Genomic DNA, 8,186 nt, shown 5'->3' with positions numbered 1-8,186 from the left:
TGCCATGAGCAGTGGACGCTATGGCACCAAACTTTTTGAAGAATTGTGTTCCTAGTATCACGTTCGTGGCAGTCACGGATTTAACGACATAAAAGTCGATTACTTCGCTGCGAAGGTAGGGTCGAGTGTCGTGACCGTTGCCTTGAACCTACCAATTGTTTCTTCAGTGCAACCAGAGAATCCATAGATAATGGCATTAGATTGTCTCATCTTCCTTCCGGCACGCTTCGGGAGCCGGGAAATGCAATGAGCGTACAACACTTCGACTTCGCTTCCCGTGTCGGTGTACATCTCGTTCACCGGGAATCCATCTATCAGTCCGATAATGACTACCGGTTCATCCCACGAACACCGTGTCGGTATTCCCGGGAAAGTGATGGTAGCATCTTTCTAGGAATTCTGTGGGACAAACTCGTCCTTCTGAACATTGATCATATTGATAACAACTTTATCCTTCGCTTTCTCTCGCTTCTTACCGTCTTCCTTCTGACAGCTGAATGTTTTGTTGGGGTCAGCCTTTTTGAAAACTTCCGTCCTGACAACAAGTGGTTGAGTTCACTTGCTTTGATCTTGGCGATGATTTCGCGTATCAGCGCCTTGCACTCATCGGTGTCATGACCGTTGTCTTCATGGAACTCGCAATACTTGTCTGACTTTTGGCCGTCACGCTTTTCCAGTGGTGCCGGCGGAGTAAACTTTGCCTTCACGGGTTCTGTTAACAGTATCTCCCTTAGAGTTTTGGAGAGGCTGTCGATTAGGGACCCTTTATCATACGGCTTCCGGCTGCTCTTGTCATGCCTATGGCTGTCATGGCTCTTACCGTGACTGTTGTGATGTTTGCTGTGGCTTTCACTGCGCCTGCTATTATCATGGCGATGCCCGCTGTCGCTTCTCCTCTCTTCTTCTCTTTTCCTCTCTTCTCGATAATACTCAGTTTGTCTCTCCCTTCCCGAGTGTTGGTACTGCCTGGCTACCGTTACGGCATCTGCAAATGTACCCGGGATGTTCCAACGGAGTTCTGAGACAAGTGACGGGTGTGCGTCTTTGTCCAGGCACGTGATAAATCCGAAAATCTGTTGTGTTTCCGGGAGTCCTGGGATTTTCTGACATTCCTGTATATACCTTGTGATGAAGCTCTCGATCTTCTCTCCCCGGTACATTGGGATTTCGTGAGCATACAGGTGTGTATACGTGTGTCGGCGGAGGTTCTGATATTGCATGAGGAACTTTTCTCGCAAGTACACGAAGCAAGTGATTCCATTAGGTGGTAACTTTGCAAACCACTCCCTGGCGGCCGACTGTAGTACCGTCGGAAATAGATGACACGCCACCTCGTCACTCCAGTGCTGGGTTTTCATGGCACCTTCAAAGATTTGCAAAAAATCGTCTGGGTCCGTGGTGCCATTATATACCCCCAAAGTGACCGGTATGACGATGTTAGCGGGGAGTATGCAGCTAGCGATTCGTTCGCACAATTTCTGGCTAGTAGCTGACGTCTCAACCGGTCGCTTTGCTTTGTTACCGATGATTAATGCGAAGAGATTTTCAAGTGCTGTCCCCTGGACGGCAGGTTGCGGCAGGGAATGTTTGTACGCTGGCGGTGCAGCCTGCACGAGGAGCTCGGTCAACCACGCGTTTGCGGCAGCTTTGCTAGCGCCCTCGCTTCCTGCACTGATGCTTAGCATTGGATTGGTTTTCAGAACGTCTAGAGTTTGCGATTGCTGTTTCTCTGCTAGACTGTTATCGTTCAGCATGAACTTTAGCTTTTCAATCACTTGTTTCTCAACGTCGGCTGAGATCATTTTAGTGATCATGTCGGTGTCGTTGTGGGACGATCCGATGCCGCTTGATCCACCAGTTTTGAGACCAAGCGTGCCGAGCTTCAACCTATCTCCACCGAGCGGTGACCCCTCATGTGTATCCTCATCATCGTCGGAGACATTCATTTCGTCTCCCGACGCGTCACCGGAGTGAATGTGAGCGATCGACTGCTTTTGAAGTTGAGGTGGCTCCACCGGTGGTGAGCTTCCTTTGTTCGGAGGTGGCTGAACGTCGTCGTTCGTACCTTTCTTGCTTGCCGTTTCGCTACCTGGTTTCACTGTGTTGTTCGTACCTTTAGGTGGCGCCATTTGATCAAACCAAAATCGTATTTCGGGTTTTGAGTGCTTGCTTTGGGAAAAAGAGTGGGTTGATTGTTTTAACTCCAATAATTGTGCAAACCCCGATTTGGAATCTGGATTCCAAGGGCGTAAAACAACCAATTGAATTAACCTTATTCGATTAGGATCGAATAAGTTAATATCTTAGTGTGGATTAACTCGGACGGTGGTCAGAGCACCGATCGGAATTAAGTTAACGACTGGAGTAACGTTATCGTAATTGATTTTGGCAGAGTAACATTAATGCATCCAGTGTTGTTCAAATGAAGGATCTCATTTGTGTATTTATAGATGTTATAGAGGGAATGATGACGTGGCACATGTCCCTTTCATGGTTGTAACGAACTTTGTCAATCCCGAGGGGTGACGTGGCACCTGTCCCTTTCGTGAGGAATAACAGATCCTAACGAACTTTCTTAGATTTGCGGGCTGATGTGGCATGCAACTTGCTTCCATGCTCGTTCCGTTATCAAGTGGTCATTCCGGGACAGGGTGTCCGCTCCGGGGTAATGCACTTTCTCCCGGGACAACGCGCTTGTCCCGGGAGAATGTCTTCATGTCGGTTTGGAATGCCGAGACGGTAGTGTCAGCGGGTTGATTCCGGCTAAGGCATCACGGTGCTCTCAGTCTAGCCGGGTAGGTCTCGCCAAACATTTGTTCCAAGTGTTTCTTCACGGTCATGATTATGATGATTGGCTTTACGGTGCGTAGTTGTGATTATCTTGACCGGTTGTACGGTGCCGGTTGCGTGTATGTCATCCGGGTTCTTGGTCTTGCCATTTGTCCGTCATGGTAGAATATCTGGGAAGACGTCAGACGGATGTAGGAGTTGGCAATCCGGGACGCGTAGTGCCGGCTATGATTTTTGTCGAGATGCTTGCCTATTTTGAGACGGATCATTATGCGTATCATTAGTTGGCAGTAGGAGCTGCTGAATTTAGTGGTTTTTTTTCAACGGATTTCTTTGCGATGAAGGTGAAAGGAGCAGTAGGATTTTGTACCGAATCACTGAGATTTCGCTTTGCAATTGGAGGTTGGTTATCGGCTTCATTAGAAGAGAAACAAGGATTGGATAAACCCAGGTTATCATCTAATGGATCAGTGTGGTTAATGGGCTGGGTAGATAAATTAATGTGCTCAAGCGTGGTGGATTTTTGTTGGGAGTGGGCCGCATTTAATTGTTCAGTGGGAGATGGGCTGGAAACATGGGATGGGCTGGAAACATGGGATGGGCTAGAGTTGGGTTTTGTTGGGCTAAAGGTGTCTGGTATGGAATTTGAACCAATAGGTGAATCGTCAGATGGGGGGTTGGGATCTGGGAAAACGTTTACATGGGAACCATTTTCATTAAATAAATTAGCTTTGGAACAACCGATATTTTGACAGTTTGCATCGGATAACGAAGGATTAGCATTAATGTCGGAGTGATTATCACAACCGTTGGAATTTTGAACGTTTAAGTCTTCTAGGTCAGCTGACGTGGCAACGAACCTGGACCCTTCGTCTCCTCTATCGTGATGGACGGTATTCGGTGGTGGGTCATCGTTTTCATCTTCATCGTCATCAGAGTCTTTGCCGAATTCTTCTGTTTCGTAGTCACCATCATAATTGTTATTGGATTTGAAATTGTCATCATTGGGTTCTACTTCATCCATTTCAATTTCCACCAGGCTTTGAACATCTTCAATTACTTGAACATAAAAAATACCATCTTTAGTTCTAACTTGGACAATAGTATTGATCAGTTTGTTCCCCATTAACTTTATCAAGACTTTTCCAGCAACAAGGTTCTGGTTTCCATTGAAACTGCAATTATGCGTGTCGATTATGGTCCCATACCAGCTTGCAAATTTTTTAAAATTATTTTCTGACCAACATGAAATAGGTACACCCCTTATTGTTAGCCATGATAACCTTGCCGATTGGAAACACTTGTCTTCTACTCTTCTAATGTTTCTGAGCCATTGATATAAGATATGTTGATTATCGTTCATGATGTTAACAATTGTGTCTTCATCTTCGAAAGTAAGGCATAATTCAAGACCCCCTAAATATTTAATATTGAATTTTGAAAGACCTTCTGCGGAGCAGAGTGTTGGGAAGTCTTCGATTAGGTCAATGTTGATTATCTCACCAATTATAGCTTTACTCAAAATTTTCTTATTTGATTCATCTTCTTCCATCAAAATTTGACGGGGTTTAAGGCTTGGGTGGTCGGCTGGGATGATGTTGTTGGGAAGGTCACATTGAGTGTTAGAGGTGTTTTGCTCGTTAGTGGTAAATGGTTGTTTTGGTGGGGGTTCATTTGTTCTATGTGTCGACTTGGGTTAGTAAAACTTTTGAGGCTGAGGTGTTTTGGTAGGGATGTGGGTTCTGGTGGTTGTTGTTTGCTGGAAAGCAGAAGGGGGATTGTTGAGTTGATTTGGAGGGTGTGAATTGTGTTTCGAAGGGTGTGAATTATGGTGATCGGATTTTGAGAAGTAGTTCAAATTCTGTTTTGGGTTTCTTTCATGAGCTTTATAAGCCCTGAGCCAATTACCATCCAAATAAATTGTGTTTAATCTCTTGAGCAGGTAATCGAAATCAGGGATATTATCAAAACGAACAAAACCAAATTGTTTCCCATTCCTTAATTTTTTACCAATAGGAATATAAACATCAGAAACCTTACCATACCTTTTGAAAAAAGTCCTGAGATCCAATTCGTTCCAGTGTTCAGGGTAATTAAAGAACGTGACTGAAGATGAGTTTACCGGTTGTGTTGAGAAAGCATTATTTCCTATAGGAATGTTATTTAGGAAGGAGACGAAAGGTCGTCGGGTATTTTTCGGTGAAGGTGATCGGTTTGAATTGTAGGAATGATTACCGTATTTTCTGATTAGATCTCTGAGGATGAAATTGTTTTTTTTTTTTTTTTTTGTGTGTTTTCTCTCGGCACGAAATCATCCATCGCTGTCGGGTTTGTTGAAATTAGGTTTGACGGTGCAAGACTTGTGAGGATTTGGGGTGAAAGGTGAAGTAGGAAAAGAAAACATGATTGAATTGATTAACAGAAGATTAAAAGTAGGTGGAATGAGATTGTATTCAAAAAGAGATGATTTATATGTTACCGGAGATTTTAGTCGGATAGGTTACCGGAGAAGGAGAGAGCATTTTTTAACAAACAAATCAACTAAAGTCGTTATATAATGGTTTCTAGTCGGGGTTTAAGCAAATGATGACGATAGTGTAGATTTGACATAGAACCAAGTTTTTAAAATTTATGTAAAAGCTTACATATAAAATACAAACCATCACTACATAGCTCAGTGGTTGAGGTCCCGAGTTCTTTGCAAAAGATCTCATGTTCGAATCTCGTATATAACGAATATTTAGTGGTGGCCAGGGGTGGGTTGGAAACAGCCAGGAAGTGAGCTGCGTACATCGAAGATTTGGGTCGGATTACTCGCCCTCCCGAATAGCCCGAACAGAAAGAACCTTATACCTTACATATAAAACACATGCATTATGACCTTAATAAATAGAGTAGATGATGGTTGTACAAATAAGTATTTGTAAATAACCTATATTAATATAATTTGATATTCTGTTGGGTTGCATACATTAGAGTATGGGACCAGATTACTCGTTTTCACAGTTAGCCCGAAAACCTTATACCTTTTATCTTACATATAAAATCAGGGTCGTCCTGTAAATTCTAAGGGCCCTGTTCAAAAAATAAAAGTGGGCCTTTTATATACAATTTATTTTATATAAAATTATAACATTGTTAATTAACCTTATATACTATTAGCTACCCGGGATCCTGTCGTCCGCTCCACAAAAACCCTCTAAACGACACTCCCTCATACCTTATTTAAACCACCTAGATAAAAAAAAAAAAAAAAAAAAAATCACCGCCATTCCTCATTAATTATATGAACTATATAATAATGAGTAAACTTATATATGACATAATTTTTTCATAATATAATAATTATTATTCTTAAATCATTAATATTAATTAATATAATTATAATAATAAATAATTATAATTAAAAAGTAAAATAATAATTATTAATTCATACCCAAATTGACGAATTCTAACGATGATACGAAGTAATCGAATCGGAGGCACAATATCAATGACAATTCAACGTATTACTTTACCTTTTTAATAATTAGATAATAGATTTTAGTTTTTAAATTGATAAAATACATATAAACAATATCTATAATAAATATAAATTAAATACTTTAATAGTCAAATATTTAATACAGTACCTTTTTGGTAAATCGATGGAGAGGTGAACGTAATTTTCGAGGCGAAAAAAGTCAGATCATATATCAGAATTGAGAAGTCGACGTGGACAAGGAGACGGTTTTATTTTCTAATATTAAAATTTCAATACATAAATAGAATAGATTATGGATCCTACTAGTCCTAGGTATGCTTTACTGGACTTAATTATTTGGGTCCAAACCGGACTGGGGCCCTGTGCAATCGACAGCCCAATATCCGGGCCTGTATAAAACACATTACGACTTTCAAGAAAGCTAGTAGATGATGGTTGATGTAATAAACTTGTAAAGTAATAATTATTAATGCAAATACCTATTTGTAAATAACCTATATTAATATAATTTGATGTAATAACAATCGACAATTATTAAAGGAAGACGGATTTTAGATGGGCCAATTATTTTCGGTAAGAATGTTTTAGAGTTAAAAGTTAAAAAGAAGAATATGATGTTGTTGAAGATTATTTTTGAGAAAGCCAATGACTCCATCGATTAGGCTTACTTGGATCATATTCTTAATTGTCTTTATTTTGGCGTTCGGTGGAGGAGCTGGATAAAAGGATGTTTCCGCACTTCTATTTTAATTAATGATAGTACGACGTGAGAATTTCAAATTCAAAAAGGGTTACGATAATAGGACCGCTTAGCCCGTTTGTTTTTATTATGGTTATAGAGAGTTTGCACAATTTATTGAAGAAGGCGCAAGAGCTTCGATTATTTAAAGGTGTAAATGTGGGAGACTCGAGTTTGGTGATTTTCCATCTTATATATGTGGACGATGTGGTTGTTTTAGCGGATTAGAACGATCAATCTCTAGGCAACATTATTCGAGTTCCATATATGTTTTATTTATCTTCCGGTCTTCGTATAAATATTGGTAAACCGCATTTATCTGGTATATGGGTGCTGCAGGAAGACATCGATTCTTTTACATTGGAGGCATGTTGTAAAGTATGAAATAATCCTACCAAATACCTTGGATTGTTGAAATTGGAGCTAACATGAACCATTCGAGATATTGGAACGATCTTGTTGATAAGTTTCGATCTAGACTTGCTACTTAGAAAGTGCCTCTGTTATCGGTAGGTGCCCATCTCACTTTGATTAAATCCGTTACGGATTCGCTTGGTTTGTACTTCTTTTCCAACTTTTCATTGCCCGTTATAGGTTATTAAGGAGTTAGAGTCGATTCATGGAAATTTCTTTTAGGGTAGTGTATTGGATAACAAGAAAATTAATTTGGTTAAATGTGATAACGTTATGACGTCATATGAGAAAGGTGGCCTCAATATAGGTAGCTTGAAAGTTTTTAATATGACGTTATTGATTAAGTGGAAACGGAGTTTTTTTTCATCTCAACACTCGTTATGGTCGAATGTCATAAAAGCTATACACACGTCTGTTTTTGCGCGTACTGCTAGCAATGGAGTATGAAATAACATAGTTAAATGTTGTAGTAATGCGGACGCCCAAGTTGTTATTACGAGGTGATGCTTTTAAAATGAAGCTCGGTAACGATGGATTAATAAGTTTCTGGCATGATACGTGGACAGGTGTAGGTCCGTTATATGTTTGTTATAATCTTCTTTGTCATTTGGACCATAATCAAGATGTCCTTGTTGCTAATAAATTCGTAAATGGTGTTTGGGTATGGAATTGGTCCCGCCGAGAAGCCGCATCCGAAGAACCGGAACTTCGATCACTTTTTGAACTATCACGACCTTGAGGATGAAGGATAGGATCTCC

The sequence above is a fragment of the Rutidosis leptorrhynchoides genome, chromosome 11 (assembly GCF_046630445.1).
Source record: "Rutidosis leptorrhynchoides isolate AG116_Rl617_1_P2 chromosome 11, CSIRO_AGI_Rlap_v1, whole genome shotgun sequence".
Classification (NCBI taxonomy): domain Eukaryota; kingdom Viridiplantae; phylum Streptophyta; class Magnoliopsida; order Asterales; family Asteraceae; genus Rutidosis; species Rutidosis leptorrhynchoides.
This window is presented reverse-complemented; position numbering follows the sequence as displayed.